The sequence below is a fragment of the Armigeres subalbatus genome, chromosome 1, assembly GCF_024139115.2.
Source record: "Armigeres subalbatus isolate Guangzhou_Male chromosome 1, GZ_Asu_2, whole genome shotgun sequence".
Lineage (NCBI taxonomy): Eukaryota > Metazoa > Arthropoda > Insecta > Diptera > Culicidae > Armigeres > Armigeres subalbatus.
Genome location: NC_085139.1, coordinates 154078497 through 154103431, shown reverse-complemented (window position 1 = coordinate 154103431; position 24935 = coordinate 154078497). Strand labels below are relative to the sequence as shown.

At 43.4% G+C, this 24935-nt stretch overlaps 2 protein-coding genes across 3 annotated transcripts in view; one reads left to right on the top strand and one right to left on the bottom strand.

Moving 5' to 3' along the window:
- LOC134205317 (synapsin) overlaps nt 1-24935 on the bottom strand; it is a 278521-nt gene that overhangs the window by 178688 nt on the left and 74898 nt on the right. The window contains exon 2 of the mRNA XM_062680470.1: nt 15745-15785. The gene's annotated coding sequence lies outside the window, so the exon portion shown is untranslated. The remainder of the gene's footprint in view (nt 1-15744; nt 15786-24935) is intronic.
- LOC134205319 (uncharacterized) overlaps nt 1-24935 on the top strand; it is a 109326-nt gene that overhangs the window by 29510 nt on the left and 54881 nt on the right. The gene's annotated exons all lie outside the window — the stretch shown is intronic.

Below are 24935 nucleotides of genomic sequence, written 5' to 3'. Positions count from 1 at the left end.
GGTTTCTGCTCACCGTATTCGAGCTATTGATGCCGGTAAGCAAGTGGACGCAGTTTATCTAGTGTTAAAGGCTACATTCGACCATTGATCATTGAATCCTTCTTTGGAAACTTGAGAAAATGGCGTTTCATAAGCCTCTATTGAGAGGTTCAAGTCAAACACAAACCGATGACTAATTTTTTAAATTGGCCCTCATGAATCAGTACCATTCACAAACATGTCTGGCGTGGCCAAAGGTAGCAACATTGGACCCTTGCTTTGCTCTGTTCTTTTCTTATAACTGAGACAGCTTAGGTTTAATCTCCTGGAAAAGCTATATTACACCAGCGACATTGAATTAGTAGTTGCTTGGACGACTGCTGTCGCCTCCAAAATTTGATGAATAATTTTCAATAATCCTCTCGAAGCCTGATGTCAAGGAAGCAACATGATGTTAAGCATCGATAAATGTCAAAAGCTTCTTGTAGTCAATGAAAACCAAACAGAGGGACTTTTGGAATTCAACCTGCTCCAGAATCTTAAGGAGCGTGACATTATGACCCCTACAGGATCTTCCGTCACTTCCAGCCTTCCAGCATACTGACGTCAAAGAGCCACGTCGATCTTAATCTGAACCCAGGCTAGAATAACTTTGCATAGACCTTTGAGAACGGTACACAGCAACTTTATACCTTGCCAGTTATCGCATGCAGTTGAGGAGGTGACGATCAGCCATGATATCAACGTTACGATATGGTCGATTTGATTGTCGGTAAAGCCGTCACCATGCCGTTGTTACCACAGAACACTGCGACCTACTCTCCGGGTTATCAATCTTCTTATCCAATGATTATCCTTTGTTCATAACTTCTTCTTCTTCTTCATTGGCATTACATTCCCACACTGGGACATTGCCGCCTCGCAGCTTAGTGTTCATTAAGGTCTGAGGGAAGGGTTTTCCGTTTAAAAAGCACGTGGTAGCACTCTCTGAGAGAGAAAATTGCCCAATTCAGCCCGCCAGAACGACACTGTCAGTGTCGCCAAAATTCTTCCGGAAGAACTTCCGGAGAAATTCCCGGAGGAACTTCGGAGAAATTCCCGGAGGAACTTCCGGAAAAATTCCTGGAGGAACTTCCGCAGAAATTCCTGGAGGATCTTCCGGAGGAACTTCCGGAGGAACTTCCGGAAGAACTTTCGGAGGAATTCCCGGAGGAACTTCCGGAGGAATTCCCGGAGGAACTTTCGGAGGAATTCCCGGAGGAACTTTCGGAGGAATTCCCGGAGGAACTTCCGGAGGAATTCCCGGAGGAACTTTCGGAGGAATTCCCGGAGGAACTTCCGGAGGAATTCCCGGAGGAACTTCCGGAGGAATTCCCGGAGGAACTTCGGAGGAATTCGGAGGAACTTCCGGAGGAATTCGGAGGAACTTCCGGAGGAATTCCGGAGGAACTTCGGAGGAATTCCGGAGGAACTTCCGGAGGAATTCCCGGAGGAACTTTCGGAGGAATTCGGAGGAATTTCGGAGGAATTCCCGGAGGAACTTCCGGAGGAATTCCCGGAGGAACTTCCGGAGGAATTCCCGGAGGAACTTCCGGAGGAATTCCCGGAGGAACTTCCGGAGGAATTCCCGGAGAAACTTCCGGAGGAATTCCCGGAGAAACTTCCGGAGGAATTCCCGGAGGAACTTCCGGGGGAATTCCCGGAGGAACTTCCGGAGGAACTTCCGGAGGAATTCCCGGAGGAACTTCCGGGGGAATTCCAGGAGGAACTTCCGGAGGAACTCCCGGAGGAACTTCCGGAGGAATTCCTGGAGGAACTTCCGGAGGAACTTTCGGAGGAATTCCCGGTGGAACTTCCGGAGGAATTCCCAGTGGAACTTCCGGAGGAATTCTTGGAGGAACTTCCGGAGGAATTCCTGGAGGAACTTGTGTGAACTTGTGTTATTTACCATCAATTATTTTTCTCGCCCCATTCCTACATTTGATTTCTATTTATTTATTTGTTACCTCCGTGTTTACAAATGGAAATAGGCTTTTTTCCAGTGTTACGCTACGTGTCTAGTGTCTACTCTCATCGCTCCTTTCCTGCCGTGCGCCACACGCTTAAAATCAATAACACAGAGATGTGTTTGCTTAACACAAAACGGACCTAATGCAGAACAACGCCTAGATGAGCGACAGTTACACAGGCACAAAAATGCCTCGTACGGTCGTGATAACGGTCCTTTTTAATATGTAAACGTTTGTACAGATTCCTTGTTTCATGAGGAACCAAATACTGTTGAAAATATTGAAATCCAAGCTTCAATAAAACCACACGAGCTATTTTTGTGACTGTGTAACTGTCGCTCATCTAGGTGTTGTTCTGCATTAGGTCCGTTTTGTGTGAAGCAAACATATCTCTGTGTTATTGATTTTAAGCGTGCACAAGAAAATATGGTGTTGACTACTCTCCCGAAATGGTAATTTTTGTATGGAATTTGGAAAACTTGGTTGAAGTAAAAAGAGCTTTCTGCAAAATTTATTGCGGTCACATATACTTTTTATTACATCAAAATGATCGTTGAAAAATTTCAAAACTTTTGTCAGTTGGGTTTTGCAAAATTCGGTTCCTATATGCCTCAAATCATCGGAAAGAGGTACTGAGAAGCGAAAATTTTAGTTGTAGGTACAATTGTTTGGTATTTAGAGCTTAATTCAAATTTGGGAAATAGTAGGTCCACAAAATTTTCTAGGAACATTCTTTGATAAATTCCAAAGAGATTGTCAGTTGGGATAAGCGAAATTCATTCCAAATTCCGAGTTATAGACACTTTAGTATGAAAATAGCGCGCGAGAGAGCTTCCCTCAGACCTTAAGCACTTGCACAGTTATTAACTGCGAGGTTTCTTAGCCAAGTTACTATTTCTGCATTCGTATATCATAAAACTAACACAGAATACAAAAGTGCGAATACAAAAGTGCTATTTGTCTTCCCGTACAACAAAGTTCGAATAGCTATAACTTCAATCCAGTATCATTTTGATAGAAGATTCACATAACCGTAGTGTAATATATCAATCGACAAATCTAGCAAAATGTCTATGTCCTTTTACTAGTTGATATTACATTTGATTACGAACAGTCATCGCGTTCAAAGACTTTGACTAAAACTGCGAAAAGATAGGTGTCTCATTACAAGAAAGTCAGTATTACTACTAGGTGAATTGATTTATGTTTATGATAAATGAGCACCCTTCACTATTTGCGGTACTTCAACTTCCTCTCGCTATTGTATTGATGTGGAATTGCAAGTAAGATATTTCTGCGTTCTCTTTGGGGAATGATCAAATGGAGCAATAATAAAAGTAGATATATGATAGAAAGTGGATCGGCTTGTATCAGGTCCTCAACGGCCACATCCCTTGTTATTGAAGCGCTCGACATGAAAGCCATTGTCACCGCAGCCATCTCCAGCAAACGAGGCTAATTCGGTGTTTGTCACGAGTATGAGATTCCGGTTCGAAGCGATCCAACCGCTGCCTGTGACCGGCTCGTAATAATTATTTAGAAAGAGTGTTGATCAATGCTCCAAGAATTTGCTCCACTAAGTGCAACGGTGGTGACCGTGGTAAAAGTTGCCACTTAACCTCGTTTCCAGTGACGCCTGCATTTTGTGAGACTGAACTATCTCCGCTGATGGTGGTAATGGTGATCTGCTCAATCACGAGCATCTGTTAAATAGATCTATTCAAGCACTTTTTCGTAGTGCTGTGCTGCCATGAGCGCTTTCTTTATAAGCTTTTCCACAATGGCATAGCTTGACATTTCTAAGAAACGCGAGTGTAGAACATGAGCGCGCTCCACCGACAATAATGAGAAGTGATTCTCCATGCATCGTTCACTGACGGCGATCTTACAGAGTGGTAAGTGGTTTTTCAGAGCTGCACATTAATCACCTGGGATAATAGAGATAGAGGGTTAGAACAGGAACGGTATGCTGATCAGATTGGCACTGATTCAGGCTCTAATTAGATGATGTTTTTACTTCATGCCGCTTACTGCAATGATTAAGCAGTAGAAGATTGACAACTGGTAGTTGTGGTGAGTCTATACCGGAAATGATTATTCGACTAACTACAGTGCATTCAGTAATTAGATAGGTATTTGGGTTTAAGAAACTATAAGGAAAAACAAAAGGAACTAGACGATTATATTCTGAACATATTCTAAGTGATTTCTTCGTAATAATTTAATAACTCTCTATCTCAATATCTAGAGGTTGATGGTCCCTTCAATAAAGTGTACGAGAGAGTTCACTGTAACTGGTTTCTCGTTTCTGTGGTATTATGCATAATGCATAATCAATCACGCAAATCCTTGAATGCTGAAATTGGACAAGTTTCCGATGGTTGTTCGTGGGGCATTTCATGTACGATGATGCCGCAGTTTCACATACTATAATAAGTTCTCCTATTAATGGACATATTGGTATGTACCTATACGTACGATCACGAACGTACTACAAGGCCCGGCGCCTACAATTATCCTCAATCACGACCATCTTTTGCGTCCGTTCCTCATCGCTGTCACGCTATGGCGGTAGCAATCGATGTTATTATGTCATTAAAATGTGTAACAGGACCATGGAGGGGTTAGTTTCGCGCGCTAATGGCACCTGCAATAAGCAGCTGAGCGTTAATGCGATTTTAATTTAGGCAGCAATTTCAGTAAATGAGCAAGAATTCGACTAGATCAATTGCGAAAGATGCTCAAATTTTGATAGTTTTGGCTTTTTTAGATGGGTGGCCCGAAGAGCAGTCCTGAGCAAAGTCTGACATCATAATAAGGGCAAATAGAAAACATTTGACATCGACATAAATTTGAAATCATTATTTGTTATCAAATTTTGGTCTCCATGATTGATTACTTATTTTGATTTCAGTTTGCTGTTGAATTCTTAATTACATGAACTGATTTTAAGTCAATATCAAATTAAGTTTTCAATTTTCTCTCGTTGACAGCAGAAATAGTTTTCAAATTGATGTCAAAGTAAGATTTATCTGCTGTAGATTTTGATCTTTCAACCGTTAAAACGATTGTTGTCCAACCAAAATCTGTGACTTCTCAACACCAAAACAAGTTATCGATTTGATCTCATGCTTTGCTCGGGGTGCTATCGACTCAACTCTAAAAACATTTTCAAATTAAGCACTGAACGGTTTCAGAACAAATTGCAATGAAAACGAGCCGGATTTCTTTTTGCGTTCCGGAGTATTGTGTTTTGATACAGTGATTCTTTGTTGCCAGTTGTAGAAAAAGCAGAAATAAAATTATCAAACAACATTAATGTAAATAGTGAATACCATCCCAACAGGGATACATTTTATCTCACTTATATGTTCATAGCGAGAAAGGTAGTATCAGCTCTAGCTGGATAAATCAGTTTTTATGGTAGTCAAATATGAGAACAAATGTTCAACGGAAACGGGACTATTCTTATGAAAATTTCTGCACTCTTACAGGATTTTTTTCGAATTGTTTATTTGAATATTACATTTTTGAGACGAATGAAGGCGCATTACACAAGTTTTGATCAACTCATATCGTGCTTATGTCCTAATTCCGTTTAGCGTTTTTGGGTAAATATTTGCTCTAAAATTCGAGCACATCAGTATTTACAAGTTATGACAGTTATGACTTATTAATTGTCTGTATTTCACAAATTTATGATGCCAAAAAGTGAAAATAACTTGACCGGAATAAGGGTACAACAAAATCTACTCGTCCCTTATTCCGTTCTATGGGTTTGGAGGATGGATTCTAAGAATGTCGCTCGTAAGTACATGATAAGAAAAAAATAGTAGATGTATCCATATGCGGATGGTGAAATTTGGAAGTTTAGAAGTTCTATCCCACAATTAGCCAGAGCGAACGGCATTCCGTTTTCGACTATAAGCGTTTTGGAGACGTTTTTTGGTAACTTATCTCGTGAAATCAATTTGTTTCACCTGACATTGAACGATGTACCTACCGTAGGAAAACCCGGAGTTCTAGAGAACCTTGAACAAATTTCGGGTACTTTTTCAAAAGGACGTGTGTGATTTTATAAACACACTACTACGAAAACCAAGGCGATGACAGACAGACAGGAGGAGGCTTCTACTATTTGTTGGTGGTGTTGGTTTGCGTAGGAGTGCCATTAGATTGGACAAATCGACGTTTAAATCTTTGTTTACAAAACCTCATACGTCCTTTTGAATAAATACCCGATAAATATTCATTTTGGATTAGACAATGGTATGAACAATTCAAAACAGAGACATTGTTGTAGCAGTTGCAGGTCAGAATTGGAGGCTTGAATAGTATCCATAGTCTGATCGAAGTTACGTTAACGTAGAGGTGGAAAACTTCGATAGGGAATCGTATCTGTTCTTTTTGTGTGATAATACTGCCGGGCAAATAGTCTGAATGTTAATGTTAAATTCTTACAAAGCTCGGATGATATGCTAATTGACTAAACCAGGAAAGTGTTATGGTATATTGAGTATGAAAGAAAATAATCTTCGAAGCTTTTTGTTTGCAATAAGAATAAGAAGATGAATTTGTTAAGAAAAATATCTGCTATTAACATTTTTACGAAATTATATGTTTTTCGGGTGATTGGAATTAGGAACTCAAATGAACGGAAGTAGGAACAATACTTTTTCAAATGATTGGAATTAGTATTACCGGATTGCTTCAGCTTGTTAACCTTGTTAACCAGTGCTAAAAAAATCACACTTCCGATGTTCGCGGGTCATATTGACCCGGATTTGACTTAGCAATATCTCCGGCATTTTTCAGCCAAATGTACATGCTTATACTCAAAATAATCGTCTACTTATGAAATTTCCTCAGATTGATGATCGGTATCACCCAAATTTTGTAACTTTCAGTGGAAGGATCGACAGTTGGTCACGGCGCAACATCGATTTTATTATTGTTACTTCACGAAAATGTCAATATCCCTACAGATGTTCTCCAAATCCTTTAGGAGTTCATACCTAAAAGGTCTTCCACGCAAACTACCGTCGGTACAAAACCAATAGCAGCCCACCGTCGATTAGAACGTGGTAGATTTGGTTTTCCATTTCCTGGTTAGGTGATCTCCATGTGGCCTTGTGGATATTTTTGCGGGAAAGAAGGTGCTTCGGACTACTATTCCGCGGGAGGCTGCGAAGTTTATGCATCGTTGGCCGTTGTCCTTGCGTTGTTAGGCTGCCACCCAATCACGCGTTGGCGCATCTTACCCAGCACTATGAAGCCGGTTCCCAGCTCGTTGGTAGTGCCACAGCTTTGGTAGAAGGTAGCCGCTCGATGCCCGCTTTTCCACACTTTCTGTCCTGTCCAGCAAATCTCCTGCAGCGCCACGACGTCAAAGTTGCGGGAATGTAATTCATTGTAGATCATCCTGTCGCCACCTGCGAAACCTAGCGACTTGCAGTTCCATGTTCCAAGCTTCCAATCGTGATCCTTTATTCGTCGCCTAGGTCTTTGCCGATTATATCGAGTCGCATTATCTCTTATATTCTTCGTAATTATTGGTTTTCCAGGCGGCTTATTGGGCCTGCGCAAACCTCCTGTCTCGTCGGAGGGCCGTCGTGTCAGGGCTGTTTAGCGTCCCACCTAACACCAGGACTTGGGCTTGTGCGCTTTAACCGATTCAATCCGGATTTTTTTTTCGTCGTACATACATAAATTTTGTACATTCTGCTTCAAAAACGTATGCAAACCATGAAAAAGTAGAAATACGGGGTGAAATTTTTTTTTTTGAGATCTTCTAGGGCTTCCAAACCTTCCTTGAGTTAAGATCTTGATGATCTACATAAACAAAAAAGCGTTTTAGGGGCCTCAATCCTTATTTGAAGTTGGCATTGCTACTTGAGACATAATTAAACTATTTTTTTTATCAAATCGCAGTGTTACTAAAACATAAACGGTACTCCAAACTATTCTTGAGTTCAGATCTTGGAGGTCTACAAAATCAACAGAGCAGTTCATAGGTTCCCGAGCTTGTGTAATAGTTGGAGGAGCCCCATGGAACATTATTACAGTAGTATATACAAAATACACGACTCCCAGAATATCTACGGTACTCCAAACAATTCTTGAGTTCAGATCTTGGAGGCCTACAAGACCAACAGAGTGATTGATAGGTTCCTGAGTTTGTGTGTTAGTTGTAAAAACCCCATGGGACGTGATCATGTCAATATATAAAAACATCCACATTCCCAGAATATCTACGGTACTCCAAACCTTTCTTGAGTTCAGATCTTGAAGTTCTACAACACCAACAGAGTGATTCATAGGGTACTGAGCTTGTACGTTAGTTGGAGCAACCCCTTGGGACATCATTACACCAGAATATGCAAATCACAGCATTCCCAGAGTTCCTGGGGTAATCCAAGTCATTCTTGAGTTCAGATACTGGAGGTCTTCAAGACCAACAGAGTGATTCATTGATTTCCGAGCTTGTGTGTTGGCTGGAGAAGCCTCATGGAACATCATTACACCAGTATATACAAAATACAATATTCCCAGAGTATCTACGGTACTCCAAATCATTCTTGAATTCAGATCTTGGGGGTCTACAAGATCAACAGAGTGATTCAAAGGCAACTCAGCTTATGTGCTAGTTGTAAAAACCCCATGAGACATCATTACACCAGTATATGAAAATTGAAACATTCCAAGAATATCTACGGTACTCCAAACGATTTTTGAGTTCAGATATTGGAGGTCTACGAGGCCAACAGAGTGAATCATATGATCCTGATCGTGTGTGTCAGTTGTAGAAACCCCATGGGACATCAATATACCAGAATATACAAATCATAACATTCCCGGAATATTTACGGCGCCATACATGAGTTCATATATTGGAGGTCTAAAAGACCAACATAGTGATTCATGGATTCTGAAGCTTGTTTGTTAGTTGGAGAACCATCATGGAACATTATTACACCATTATATAAAAATCTTGTTAGTTGGAATTGCTCAAATGGACAAAATTACGTACACAATACGTAAGTATGTAAAAAAAGTGTTATTGTGATCACCATTAGCGCATCCACAATTTTTTCGTTCCTTTTATCATCTATAGTGTTATAGAGGGCCCTCCTTAGGGCGAAGCCAGAGTAAACGCGACGTGCGATGCGACGCGACGCGACAGTGCAATTTGACAGCCTGTTGATAATGATTGTTATTCTTTTACGTGAGTCGCGTCGCGTCGCATCGCACGTCGCGTCTACTCTGGCGGGCACCTTAGCCGTGCGGTAAGACGCGCGGCTACAAAGCAAGACCATGCTGAGGGTGGCTGGGTTCGATTCCCGGTGCCGGTCTAGACAATTTTCGGATTGGAAATTGTCTCGACTTCCCTGGGCATAAAAGTATCATCATGCTAGCCACATGATATACAAATGCAAAAATTGTAACTTGGCTTAGAAACCTCGCAGTTAATAACTGTGGAAGTGCTTAATGAACACTAAGCTGCGAGGCGGCTCTGTACCAGTGTGGGGATGTAATGCCAATAAGAAGAAGAAGAAGTGTTATAGAATAAAGCTTGGTACCACGGCGTCTCTTGATGACCGGCTGGGCTATACATGTGAATTATTGCTACTCCATAATCGATCAGAATTAGAGTAAGTTGCACCCTGAAGGCATTGGTACTCTCATACTTACTTGTTTCATACTTATTATACATATTATATATTTTATACGATATGTTTACCCAAGTGTTTACCATTTCTATACGTATTGAAACCACCAAGGGGTATCATGAGATGACAGTCTAACCAATAAATGAGGATTGCGTATCAAGAACTGAATAAAGCTCGCAATACATTCAATCGACAATATAATTGGTTTCAGTATTGCACGGAAGTGGATGTTACTAAGACTAACATTTATATGTAAGAGTAAAGTAATTTACGTATGAATAATATCACAAAATTTCTATTCAAATGCTTTTCTCCATACTTATCCCAAAATGAATTAAATGTAATAGTTAAATCATGTTGCTAAAAAAATCTCTCTCTCAGTTCCTCTGCAACCATTTGATGTGATTCTGCGAGATCGTCAACAGAAGGCGTTTCAGTAAAACTTTCGAATCGACATGTTAAGCTCTGGTGCACTGCTGCAAACATGCTGCACACTAGGAGTAAACTTTTTGAAAGCAGTGTACCAAAAGGAATCAATAGTTAAGTTTCTCAATAATAATCTTCTTCATCGAAAAAATATTTAGTAGACTAACAGGTAACAGGTCATTGTATTTTTTTTTCGAGAAATGCTCTCATTATTGATGAAATTTGTGTAAGGTGGTTATTCACAAATTGCGTGACGAATAATAAAAAAAACTAGAGGTTCATTACAAGAAGTGGCAAAGGGGAGAGGGGTGTTGAAAATAGTAATTGTACGTACTATATCGATCTTCCCTAGATGTCTTTCACCATACAATTTTTTGGCGGTAAATTCATGCTAGACCATCGTACATCTTCTTGTTGATCGATATGAACATAAAGAATTGAACTAATGGACAATTTGTATTGTCGTACATGTTCAACGAATTCTACAATGTGTCTATAATGGTGTAACGAAGTCCAGTAGAGCTATTCCAACTCATAAAAATAGATGAGATGACGTAGATCTTCATGTTGATCGATTTGAGTATTGAGATCTGTACTCATGGACAGTTTGGAGTGTCGTAGATGTCGAACGAATTATGTGGTGTGTCTGTAATGATGTTACGAGGTATCCTGGAGCTATTCCAACTCATAAAACTAGTAGGGACATCGAAGATCTGCATGTTGATCGATTTGAACATTAGGATCTGTACTCAAGGAGAGTTTGGAGTGTCGTAGATGTCGAACGAATTCTGTGGTGTGTCTGTAATTATGTTACGAGGTATCCTGGAGCTATTCCAACTCATAAAACTAGTGGGGACATCGAAGATCTGCATGTTGATCGATTTGAATATTAGGATCTGTACTTAAGGATAGTTTGGAGTATCGTAGGTGTCGAACTAATTCTGTGAAGTGTCTGTTAAGGTGTTACGAGGTATCCTGGAGATATTCCAACTCATAAAACTAGTGGGGACATCGAAGATCTGCATGTTGATCGATTTGAGCATTAGGATCTGTACTCAAGGAAAGTTTGGAGTGTCGTAGATGTCGAACGAATTCTGTGGTGTCTGTAATTATGTTACGAGGTATCCTGGAGCTATTCCAACTCATAAAACTAGTGGGGACATCGAAGATCTGCATGTTGATCGATTTGAATATTAGGATCTGTACTTAAGGATAGTTTGGAGTGTAGTAGGTGTCGAACTAATTCTGTGGAGTGTCTGTTATGGTGTTACGAGGTATCCTGGAGATATTCCAACTCATAAAACTAGTGGGGACATCGAAGATCTGCATGTTGATCGATTTGAACATTAGGATCTGTACTCAAGGAGAGTTTGGAGTGTCGTAGATGTCGAACGAATTCTGTGGTGTGTCTGTAATTATGTTACGAGGTATCCTGGAGCTATTCCAACTCATAAATCTAGTGGGGACATCGAAGATCTGCATGTTGATCGATTTGAATATTAGGATCTGTACTGAAGGATAGTTTGGAGTGTCGTAGGTGTCGAACTAATTCTGTGGAGTGTCTGTTATGGTGTTACGAGGTATCCTGGAGATATTCCAACTCATAAAACTAGTGGGGACATCGAAGATCTGCATGTTGATCGATTTGAGCATTAGGATCTGTACTCAAGGAAAGTTTGGAGTGTCGTAGATGTCGAACGAATTATGTGGGGTGTCTGTAATTATGTTACGAGGTATCCTGGAGTTATTCCAACTCATAAAACTAGTGGGGACATCGAAGATCTGCATGTTGATCGATTTGAATATTAGAATCTGCACTCAAGGATAGTTTGGAGTGTCGTAGGTATCGAACTAATTCTGTGGAGTGTCTGTTATGGTGTTACGAGGTATCTTGGAGCTATTCCAACTCATAAAACTAGTGGGGACATCGAAGATCAGCATGTTGATCGATTTGAACATCAGGGTCTGTACTCAAGGAGAGTTTGGAGTGTCGTAGGTGTCGAACTAATTCTGTGGAGTGTCTGTTATGGTGTTACGAGGTATCCTGGAGCTATTCCAACTCATAAAACTAGTGGGGACATCGAAGATCAGCATGTTGGTCGATTTGAATATTAGGATCTGTACTCAAGGAGAGTTTGGAGTATCGTAGATGTCGAACGAATTATGTGGTGTGTCTGTAATTATATTACGAGGTATCCTGGAGCTATTCCAACTCATAAAACTAGTGGGGACATCGAAGATCAGCATGTTGATCGATTTGAACATCAGGATCTGTACTCAAGGATAGTTTGGAGTGCCGTAGACGCCGAACGAATTCTTTGGTGTGTCTGTAATGGTGTAATGAAGAACCGTGGCGCTGTCCCAACTCATAAAAATAGTGGGGACATCCTAGATCTTTTTGTTGACCGATTTGAATATTAAGATCTGAGTTCAAGAACTGTTTGGAGTATCTTAGGTATTGAAAAGATCTGTTATACTGCAGGACAGGTGCGGGATATTATCATAAAGCATTTCAATTTCAATTATTTAATCAGAATGTGGTAAAAATGGTGTTGATTCCTTAGAACATCAAAATTAGAACTCAAGGATAGTTTGGATGCTCTAGATCATCCTAGTGACCATAACCTGACCTGGGCAATATTTTTCCTGGATGGAACAGTTAATTTTGAACATTTTTCTGAAGAAAGCAAGGCTCTATCTCTTAAAACTGATTTTCGACAACTGATTTTCGTCTTGGGTCATATATGACCCATCCGGATTGAATCGGTTAAGCGGCACACGGTCGCTTTGGCGGGGCCTACTTGCGGACATAGTCCTTGCTGCCTATCAAGCAACAATGATCGAAATATTGGAATCGGTTAGATTCGCCCGTCGTTTGAGCCAGGTGTCAACTGATTGGCATCGAAAGTCTGAGGCAGCGTAGGAAAAACGCGAATAAGGCTTTTGTCGCCAAAATACTGGTTGGCAATTCGACCAATGATGATTGTACACCCCCGGTCTTATGAGCGTTTTGTATATGATAAATTTGGAATGTTACGTGCAGATATGAATCATTTTTGGCCTAAGTAGCTTCTGAAGGGCCCTCCTTAGCCGTGCGGTAAGACGCGCGGTTATAAAGCAAGACCATGCTGAGGGTGGCTGGGTTCGATTCCCAGTGCCGGTCTAAACAATTTTCGGTTTGGAAATTGTCTCGACTTCCCTGGGCATAAAAGTATTATCGTGTTAGCCTCATGATATGCAAAAAGGTAACTCGGCTTAGAAACCTCGGAGTTAATAACTGTGGAAGTGCTTAATGAACAGTAAGCTGCGAGGCGGATCTGTCCCAGTGTGGGGATGTAATGTCAATAAGCAGATAGGAAAAAGAAGAAGCTTCTCACTCTTCATTTTTCTCCTCTCGCTTTTGACAGCGAGAAGTGAGAAATGAGGAGTGAGAGAGAGACGCCTTACTTCTCACTCCCCATTTCTCACTTCTCACTGTGAAAAGTGAGTAGTCGAGGGGGTAGTGAGACGTCTCACTACTCATTTCGCGCTTCTCACTTTTTACAGTTAGAAGAGAAAAATGAAGATTGAGAAGTGAGACGTCTCTCTTCTCATTCCTAATTTCTCACTTTTCAAATTTAAATTCGGCTAAATGACCTATCGACCAAATGATCCTTTCGGCCAAACGACCCTTTTGGCCAAATGACTATTTCGGCCAAACGACCCTTTCGGCCAGATGGGTTTCGACCTAATGGTCAGCGCAAACTGTAGAACGTCCTACTTGCAGAAGGAACACGTCTTTTCACCTCGCGGCTGACATCATTATCACATGTGACGAGTGTTCCAAGATGTATGAATCGTTAAAAACCTCAAATCTGATTCCATTAATTTCCACCTCGGGACCAACACCGTTCGTACTGACTCGTTCTCTGCCTGCCACCACTTAGTTAGTTTTGACAAAGTTTATTACCAGCCCTCTTTCTTCAGTCTTCTGCTTAACAAGCACGAAAACCTCTATCCTCCACTGCTCTGCGATCTACACCAATGATATCGATGTCATCCGAAAAGTCAATAAGCATGTAAGACTTTTTGATGATTGTTTCGTTTCTTTGCACACCAGATTTTCGAATTGTACCTTCCAAATCTATGTTGAATGGCAGACTGCAGAGCGCAACGCCAAACTTCAATCCATCTAACGTCATGAGCAAATATTCTGATGCTCAATTTGCACCCATCTAGTGTCGCATTAATGATCCTAATAAGCTTTACCGGAAAGACATGTTCTAGTTCTAAAATTATATGCCACAGTTCGTTCCGTTTCACTGAGTCATACGCTGCCTTGAAATCAACAAACAGGATGGTCTCACCAAGTCAAATAAACTGTTTGGTGCTGGACCATGTCATTTCTTTATCGTTATTCACAAAGACGCAAACTTGTTCAAATTAATAATTGGTGGATTAGACTAAGGTAAACAACTGTTTTCCCGAATAATGTTGCTAAAATTCAACTCTACCGCATATCAAGCGAGTTAAAAACGAAATCTTAACAAGTGAGCCAGCAAACGCTGGAGACTGCTTTTCAACGCTGACATTCCCTCATCTGCATAAAATTTCACGATCTTCTCTTGCATTGTGTGTGCACTACTCATTACATTTCCCATTGGTTAACCCTTGATACAGCCGGAAAATGAAAACAATAAAGCATCACCGCCGCCTGTCGCTCCCGGGCGGCGTAAATCTGAAAAGCAGAGCTAAAACGATAGACAAAAGAGAGAAAACAGCTGTCGTCATTTTAATGCAATTAATTTAGCTTGCTCTCGAATTTAGCCATTAAACATGAAGCCCTCTGCTGAGAGTCATTTCAGTCCGATTCAGTAGAAGAGGAGAACAGTGTGAAAAGCTCTAGTGAGAGAAATTTTCCCAATGAATTAAAATTTAATAATCAGAAAATTTGATCATATAGGTATGTCGAAACCTTGATATTAAGGATATAAACATTCATTTTAATTAGAGTTAATTCCTACCCAAATTAATTCCACGTCTCAGGATTTTCAAAAACAATCTTATTGGGATTAATTGAATTGAATAGAAATTAAATCTTATATGAAATATTTAAATCATATGATTTGAATATTTCATATAAGAGTGTTAAGATGCTTCTGCCTCTCTCGTCGATTATTCTATTTTGTTTGCTTTCAAATCGTCGATGAATACACATTGGTTCTATCTTCCCTACCTGTGGTAGGTGATTTTCTTTACCGGTTCTCATGCTATGGTCGGTTTCGTGTAGGATGCTTCCGCTTTTATTTTTCTCGTCGGTACTAATAGTAAAGATAGGTTTAATTTTCAATGTCAGCGGTAAGCTCCGTTCGTCGGTTTGTGTTAGTGGGTGGCTTCACTGAATGTTGAGTAACCTACGTAATCTATAAATTTTGCCACCTCACCTGTGGACATCGAGATGGTATTTTAATACAGATGTCAAGTATTTATGAAAATAACATTACGAGCATCTAGATCTGGAGTGTGAATTTACAAAAACATGTTTGCAAAACTAAATAGAACTCAATAAGAATTAATTGGCTCCTTTTTTATATGGTTGAGAAGTGTAATAAACAATTTTGGAAAACCAGACATATAGGAAGAGCATAATAGAAATTTGAAAACTTAAAATAAGAAATTACCTTAAATTGAGTAAGTCAAAATATTGACGATGTGGGCAGAGCTGAAAAGAGAAGAAATGTAATCAATTACTAATATTGCTTTAATGTCAGGAAATGATTTTCTCGTTCAAAAATGATAATCACTCCATGATTTAGTTGTAGATATGCGCGAAAAGTTCTCCCATTCCATTGTTTGCCTTTCATGAAAGCTACACCTGTTTTTATATTGCCCCGAAGTAGTCAGTAGATACCCTATCAAAGTATGAATTCCATCGCTATCATCATCACCATCATCATCATGATCATAACAATCATCTCTACTGAATTTATTTAGATGGATGAAGCTGCTTCCACTTCGTACTAATTTCGTGTTAGTGGTATCACAAAGCTGTACCTCTAATATACAATATGCCGATATGTTTATTAGCAGAAGAGAAACTGATACGAATGATTTGAATGACTGAAACTAACTATGAAATAATGGGTATTTTTGGGAACAGCTATTAAGGCCTATATTTTATTGTTTTGACTTACGATACACTGGAACGGTTCGGAACTTCATCCCACAGCTCCTATTTCCAACCCATCAAAAACAAACAATGAAAAGAAATTTGGTTTGTTTCTTTTTTTTCGGCAGTGAGCACGCGTGTTAGCAAAAATAAGCGACGAAATTAGTGCGCACAGCACTGTATTTCTGAATCATTAGTTCAAATGATCAATAACGGCTCAGGCCCTTTCCTTGCACTGAAGATGAGATTTTTGCATTTTGAAGACCGTGCTCACCTCTGCGTTTGCACAAAACCACAGGAAGGAATATTAGTCGAGAGACGAGACACTGAAGACGGCCTCACAGTTGAGGTCGAAATAAGTATCTACAAAGATTAAAAAACGTGGTGGAATTAAATGGAAAGTATTAAACTCGTCTTCTTTATGACATTTGAAGACATTCCACTAAAAAAACTAAATATTGTTTCTCAATATTATTTAGTTTATAGACATCGTTGGATATGGATTTATTTCAATAAGTGATGCGACTGAGTCAGTTTTTTTTCCACGCACGGAGTAGCGGCCGACATAGAGGATAACCGGCGAATTTATTGTCGAAGTAGGATAAATCAAGGAATTTTTCACGCATGAGAAGACAAAGGAACGAAGGAGGAGGAGATGCAAAGTTCGTCATCTTAGGAAGCCAAGGGCCAACAGAACTCAGGATGCTATGCTAATGCTATGCTAAAGCTATGCTAATGCTATGCTAATGCTATGCCAATGCTATGCCAATGCTATGCCAATACTATGCCAATACTATGCCAATGCTATGCCAATGCTATGCTAATGCTATGCCAATGCTATGCCAATGCTATGCCAATGCTATGCCAATGCTATGCTAATGCTATGCCAATGCTATGCTAATGCTATGCTAATGCTATGCTAATGCTATGCTAATGCTATGCTAATGCTATGCCAATGCTGTGCTAATGCTATGCTAATGCTATGCTAATGCTATGCTAATGCTATGCTAATGCTATGCTAATGCTATTCTAATGCTATGCTAATGCTATGCTATGCTAATGCTATGCTAATGCTATGCTATGCTAATGCCATGCTAATGCTATGCTAATGCTATGCTAATGCTATGCTAATGCTATAATGCCATGCCATGCTATGCTAATGCTATGCTGCGCTATGCTGTGCTATGCTAACGCTATGCCAATGTTATGCTGCTGCATGCTGTGCTAATGTTGTGTACGCTTATGATATGCCAACGTGCTATGCTAATGCCATGCCAATGCTGTGCTGGTGCTGTGCTATGCTGCTATGCTAATGCTATGCTACAATGCTATGCCAATGCTGTGCTAATGCTAATGCTATGCCAATGCTGTGCTGATGCCATGCTGTGCCATGCTAACGCTGTGCTAATGCTGTGCAAATGCTGTGCAAATGCTGTGCTGCAAATGCTAATTAATGCTATGCTAATGCCATGCTAATGCCATGCTAATGCCATGCCAATGCCATGCCAATGTTGTGCTAATGCCATGCTAATGCTATGCTAATGCCAGGGCTGCCATGCTAACGCTGATGCACTAATGCTATGCAATGCCATGCCATCGCTATGCCAATGTGCTATCAATGCTATGCCAATGCTATGCTAATGCTATGCTAATGCTATGCTAATGCTATGCTAATGCTATGCTAATGCTATGCTAATGCTATGCTAATGCTATGCTAATGCTATGCTAATGCTATGCTAATGCTATGCTAATTCTATGCTAATGCTATGCTAATGCTATGCTAATTCTATGCTAATGCTATGCTAATGCTATGCTAATGCTATGCTAATGCTATGCTAATGCTATGCTAATGCTATGCTAATGCTATGCTAATGCTATGCTAATGCTATGCTAATGCTATGCTAATGCTATGCTAATGCTATGCTAATGCTATGCTAATGCTATGCTAATGCTATGCTAATGCTATGCTAATGCTATCCCTGCACATTTCGGCTCGCGGCACGAAGCCTTTGCGTGATACGTTGAGCTTCTGATAGAACTTGCGTGTTTCTTGAGAACGGCAGCTGTTCCATCTCCTTACACTCCGCTTCTTCCAGGCGGCGTTTCTTCTCCTGGAAAAGGCGAGTCTGTTGTCTCCGCTTCCGTCTATAACGTTCCACGTTCTGCCGGGTACCTTGCTGCAGCGCGACCGCCCGCGCTGCGTCCTTCTCCTCCAGAATCTGTTTGCACTCTTCGTCGAACCAATCGTTCCGTCGACTGCATCCCACATACCCGACGTTGTTCTCCGCTGCGTCGTTAATGGCTGCTTTGACTGTATTCCAGCAGTCTTCAAGAGGGGCCCCATCGAGCGCACCCTCTTCCGGCAACGCTGCCTCGAGATGCTGCGCGTATGCAGTGGCGTCATCAAGTTGTTTCAGTCGCTCTAGGTCGTACCGCGGCAGCAGGGGGCAGCAGGGACAGTAGGGACAGCATGGACCATGTCCAAGGGCTTGACGACCCCTCCCCAGCTGTCTGTGAGTCAGGGAGAACTGCCTAGGGCGTGGTGGGATTTAGCAGTGGGCTCTGTTAAAATCCCTCCCAAAAAACCACAAGTGCCCGTAAGCAGACTCTATCAAAGCGACTGTGTGCCGCTTCAAAAGCACAAGCCCAGGGAGTGCCATTGGCACATCAGGGAAGTAAGATCCTTATTATGGTATACTGGTTGTATGTTATTGGTCTTGTTTTGGATATTGAGATATTGTGAACGCGAGGGCTGGTAGTCTGGTTATTCTATTCTCTTAGTAAGGCCGGGTGACACCGACCTGAAACGGCGAATGGGCTAATGGCCAGGCTGTCTTCCGTCCCCTAAAACCGTGGCGGGCCTTGCAGCACGCGGTACAATTCTGTCGCTCAGCTGGCAGCTGAGTGGGAGTAGGCTCAGATGCTTTTCCCTGACTAGCGCTGATCTGGCTCTGAACACGAAAGTGTCAACCCTCGCATGGCCTCCCTGCATGCCGCAAGGTATGTATAGATAACCATGGGATCGTGAAGGCGACTACACCAGCAGGATTCGACAGCAGCCGCAAGGGGGACCCATCAGACATGAGTAATCCCATTAAACAAAAAACGACGAAGGAAGGAGGTGAAGCGAATGGTGGTAAGGAGAACCCTTTCACCAGACGCAGCGGCCTGGAAAGGTCGCCCCAAAGATCGCCGGGGGAAGGCGATGGTGAAGCCCGTGGAGGGTCTGAGGAGGTGCCGGTTGAAGTAAAGATGGACGGCCCAACCCTGACCCGCGTCATCAAATCTGTGATGGCGAACCACGAAGAACGCGGTGGTCACACGATGGAAGTAGTCACGGAAGTATCCGACGTGATTATGTCCTTCCTAGACAACCGGGTTAACTACAGCAAGGACTTGAAACTTGCTGTACAGGCACTCTGTGCCCTAGTAGTTGAGGCCAAAACGGAGTGGAGATCCCTACTAGAGGCCAGTAAGAGTGCAGAGAAAGAGCTCCGCAAACTCGTCAAGGAGCGGAAGCAGGCGGATAAGGACAAAGAGGAGGCGGAATCGAAGATTCGTCTCCTGCCTGAAGCCAAACGACTGGTGGAGAGCCAGGTTGAGGAGCTCCGCAGAAGGATGGCCGTGACAGGAGCGACTCCGAAGCTGAGTAAGGTTACGCAGGAGGCGAACCTGAAAAAACAGCTGTCGAGAATTCCGCAGCCCGAAGTCAGCGAAAAGGAAGAAGGTCGAGCAGAAGGATGGCCATCCCAAGCCGTTGAACCCAGTGCCTCCACCAGTGAGGACCACTGAAGCTCGCCGGGAGGAAGACCTACCCTGGAGGGAAGTCGTGAACCCCAAGAAGGCGAGACGACAACGACAACAGACCGCAGAGAAAGCGGCAGGCGGAGCGATACGCGCCACTGTTAAGAAGGGTAGAGCCCAGAAGACGACGGGTGAACCTTCCAATGTCAGTGGTAAGCGTAAAGATAGAGGTGAGGCGATTATCGTCAGTACTGACGATAAGAGCTACGCCGAAGTCTTGAAGGCCATGAGAGTTAATGACAAACTCGCTGGCCTAGGAGAGGATGTCAACTGCATCCGAAGGACGCGGAGAGGCGAGATGATTCTCGTCTTGAAGCGGGATGCTGCTCAGAAGAGTTCTGAGTACAAAAGTTGACAGAGGAAGTCCTGGGCGATGGGGTTCAAGTAAGAGCCCTATGTCCAGTTTCGAACATCCAGTGCAAGGGCCTGGATGAAGTAACCGAGGCTCGAGACCTGGTCGACGCACTGAGAGATCAGTGCAATGTCGAGATCCAGGAATCTACAGTTCAGTTACGCAAAAGCTTCGCGGGAATGCAGGTTGCCTCATTCCAAGTACCTCAGGCTGAGGCCAAAAGGTAATGGATAAGGCTAAACTGAAAGTGGGTTGGTCGGTATGTCCGCTAAGTATAAGCCAACCGCTTCAGACCTGTTTCAGGTGTCTTGGCAACGGTCATAAGTCTTATGACTGTAAAGGACCTGATCGCAGTAAGCTATGCCGTAGGTGTGGAGCTGAAGGCCACCAAGCTCGCACCTGTCAGGCTGCACCAAGGTGTCTGATCTGTCCCCGGGTACAGACAACAGACACCTCACCGGTGTCCAGGCTTGTCCGGCCTCTAGAAGGACCCAGACACGCAGGTAACACAGCTTAACCTGAACCACTGCGAGGCGGCTCAATTGCTGCTACAACAGTCGGTTACTGAGTGTAAAGCTGATGTAGCCTTGCTGTCCGATCCTTATCGCATCCCTGCCGGTAACGGTAGTTGGATTGCGGATAAGTCCCAGATGGTGGCCATCTGGACTTGCGGGCGATATCCCATTCAGGAGATAATATCATCACCTGACGATGAGGGTTTCGTTATAGCAAAGGTAAACGGTGTTTACTTTTGTAGCTGCTACTGTCCTCCCAGGTGGAGTATAGTGCAGTTTACTAGGGTAGTAGATATTCTTGCAGCAAGACTAACTGGCTTAAAACCGTTAGTTGTAGCAGGCGACTTCAATGCGTGGGCAGTGGACTGGGGATCCCGGTCCACAAACGCCAGAGGTCATACCCTGCTAGAGTCGCTAGCGGTACTAAACGTAGTCCTGCTGAATGAAGGCCAAGTGCCAACGTTCAGGGGACCGAACGGTGATTCATGCATCGATGTGACCTTCTGCAGCGCGGGATGGACGGTGGAGCCAGAATGGGAGGTTCATGAGGGCATACCTCCAGCGATCATCAGGAAATTCGTTTTATGATCCGGTATACCCCCGTAGCCACAAGGCGGATCGGCAAAGCCGATCTAGGATGGCGCACCTCGCAGTTCAACCCAGAACTCTTGGAGGAATCACTACGATGGGAGACGCGAACAACGGGATTAAGTGGCGACGAGTTAATCGATGTACTAACCCGTGCATGCGATGTGACGATGCCTAGGAGGACCAAACCTCCCGGAAACCGGCAACCTGTGTACTGGTGGACTGACACAATTGCAGACCTTCGTAGAACCTGTCTTCGAGCAAAGAGAAGGCTGCGACGTGCCAGAACAGACGCTGATAAGGTCGAGAGACGCAGGGTGTTCCAGACAGCGAGCAGAGCTCTGAACTACGAGATCAAATGTAGTAAGAGAGCCTGCTTCGAGCGGCTGTGCAGGATGGCAAACGACAATCCATGGGGAGATGCATACAGGATGGTGATGGCTAGAACCAATAGCACGCCACCTGAGAAATCTCCGGGGATGTTGGCCAAAATAGTAGACGGGTTGTTTCCGAGGCATGAATCATCGAACTGGCCCGCTACTCCCTACGAGTCAGTTGACGTGGTACCGCTAGTGACTAACGAAGAGCTTATCGTAGCAGCAAGAAAACTTAAGCTCAATAAGGCGCCAGGCCCGGATGGTATTCCAAACCTGGCCCTTAAACACGCCATTCTTGCCAATCCAGATATGTTCAGGAGCTGCCTCCAGAGATGCATGGACGAAGGAAACTTCCCAGATCGATGGAAACGGCAGAAATTGGTGCTATTACCGAAGCCTGGCAAACAGCCGGGGATCCTTCGGCATACAGACCAATTTGCCTACTCGACACAGCTGGAAAGCTGCTAGAGAGGGTCATTCTGAATAGATTGTCGGCCTATACAGAGTGTGCTGGTGGCTTATCTAGCAACCAGTATGGCTTCCGTAAGGGCCGTTCTACCATCGAAGCAATTCGAGCGGTAACGGATACGGCAAAGATAGCGAGAGGTTTAAACAGAAGAGGTATTAGGTACTGCGCGTTGATTACACTTGATGTAAAAACGCGTTTAACAATGCTAGCTGGGCAGCAATTGCTGACTCCCTGCACCGATTGAGAGTTCCGGATTACCTGTGCAGGATACTGAAAAGCTATTTTCAGAATAGGGTGTTGTTATACGACACTGATGCTGGTCAAAAGTCGATCGTAGTGTTCGCGGGTGTTCCACAGGATCGATCCTCGGACCGGTTCTGTGGAATATTATGTACGACGGAGTATTGCGCTTAAGTCTCCCGGCCGGAGTAAAGATAGAAGGCTTCGCGGATGACGTAATGCTAGAAGTAGCAGGTGACACTCTCGACGAAGTCGAACTGAAGGCTTCATACGCGATTGGCAGAGTGGAGGAATGGCTCAACTCGAGACGGTTATCCCTTGCACACCAAAAGACGGAAGTCGTGGTAGTGCATAACCGTCATGGGTTGCAACAGGCTAGGATAAGAGTAGGGACCTGCACAGTTAACTCCGTGAGGTCTCTCAAGCATCTGGGCGTGATGATCGATGATAAGCTCAATTTTACGAGCCACGTCGATTATGCGTGTCAGCGGGCTTCATTGGCGATAAAATCTTTATCACGAATGATGTCCAACAGATCGGCGGTGCATAGTCAAGTGCGTAGGCTGATAGCTGGCGTAGCATTGTCTATCATCCGTTATGGCGTGCCGGCATGGGCCGTAGCACTAAAAGCCGAGTACAATGTAAAGAAATTGATCAGAGTACACCGGCTGATGTGCTTACGTGTCGCGAGCGCATATCGCACCATATCATATGAGGCGGTGTGCGTTATAGCTGGAATGATGCCGATTGACACACTCCTGGAGGAGGATGTGGAGTGCTACAACGAAAGGGACTCGGTGCAAGTGCGACGTGTCAAGAGAGCAGCTTCGTTGCTCAAATGGCAAAGAGCATGGGACACCGCAGTCAAAGGTCGTTGGACCCACAGACTGATTCCAGATGTGTCCAACTGGGTTGATAGGAAGCATGGTCAAGTCAACTTCCACCTAACACAGGTGTTGTCTGAACATGGCTGCTTTAAGAAATTCCTACACAGGTTTGGCTTCGCAGATTCTGCGGAGTGTCCTGAATGTGCAGGTGAGGTAGAATCGGCAGAACATGTGATGTTCGCATGCCCGCGATTCGAGGTAGAACGCAATACCATGCTGCTTATTAGTGGTATGGATACAACCCCGGACAACCTCGTCGAGAGGATGTGCCGGGAAGAAGCTATATGGAATGCGGTGAACACAGCATCTCAACAGATCATGTCGAAACTGCAGCGGTGGTGGCGTCTTGAACAAAACCAACGAGTGCAGTAAGGGCACCTGTGATGCAGTGAACACCTTGCTCACCCCGACAACCAACATGTCGCGGGTGGGCTGCGGGGACCTCAGTATGTAGATATAGAGGTCATTGCGGTTCACGCGCGGTGGTTGTTGTCGGGGTGCTCGTCTCCAACGTGAGATTATGATACGGACCGTTAGGTTACTATTATAGCTTGCGATCGATGGGTGGTGAGGTAGCCACCCTTGAAGTCGATGTTGTGTGTATTGACGTCAAGTGCGTTAGCATAGGCGTGAGCGTTCTCAATAGTCCCCCCCTGATGTATTGCTTAATTGCGGGCCGGGGGTACGGACTGGCGAAAGGGTTTTGGTTTTAGTGGGTCGGGTAAGAGTTACATGACATACCCATCCCCACACTACCTGAGTACCTCCTCAGGTGTCTGGTTGCAGATTTCCGTTTACCCTTGCTCAAGAAAAAAAAAAAAAAAAAAAAAGGTCGTACCGCGGCGGTCGTCGGTAGCAAACATTGTTAATGACGGATAGTTTTGGGCGCAGTTTATCCATCGCCATATAGTGGTCAGAGTCGGTGTTAGCGCCACGATATGTCCTGACGTCGATAATGTCGAAGAAGTGCTGCCCATCAATTAGAATGTCGTAGGCCGTTTTCGTTCGTCAGCCGGTGAGCGCTGAACTTCCCAATAGTCGGTCTATATAAACTCCTCCTCTTGGCCAACCTGAGCATTCAAATCTCATATGATGATTTTGACGTCGTGGCTTGGGCAGCTGTCGTACTCACGTTCCAGCTGCGCGTAGAATGCGTCCTTATCATCATCAGTGCTTCCAGAGTTTGGGCTATGGACGTTGATTATGCTGAAGTTGAAGAACCGGCCTTTGATCCCAAACCTGCACATTCTCTCATTGATCGGCCACCACCCGAGCACGCGCCTTTGCATATCGCCCATCACTATAAAAGCTGTTCCCAGCTCGTGTGTGTTGCCGCAGCTCTGGTAGATGGTCCCTTCCAACAAACCTGCTGCAGCACTACGATGCCGAATCCACGGTCTTTGAGTACATCGGCGACGTGTGCTCTCGATGAAGTTGAGAGATTTGCAGTTCCACGAACCGCTAGTTTCTA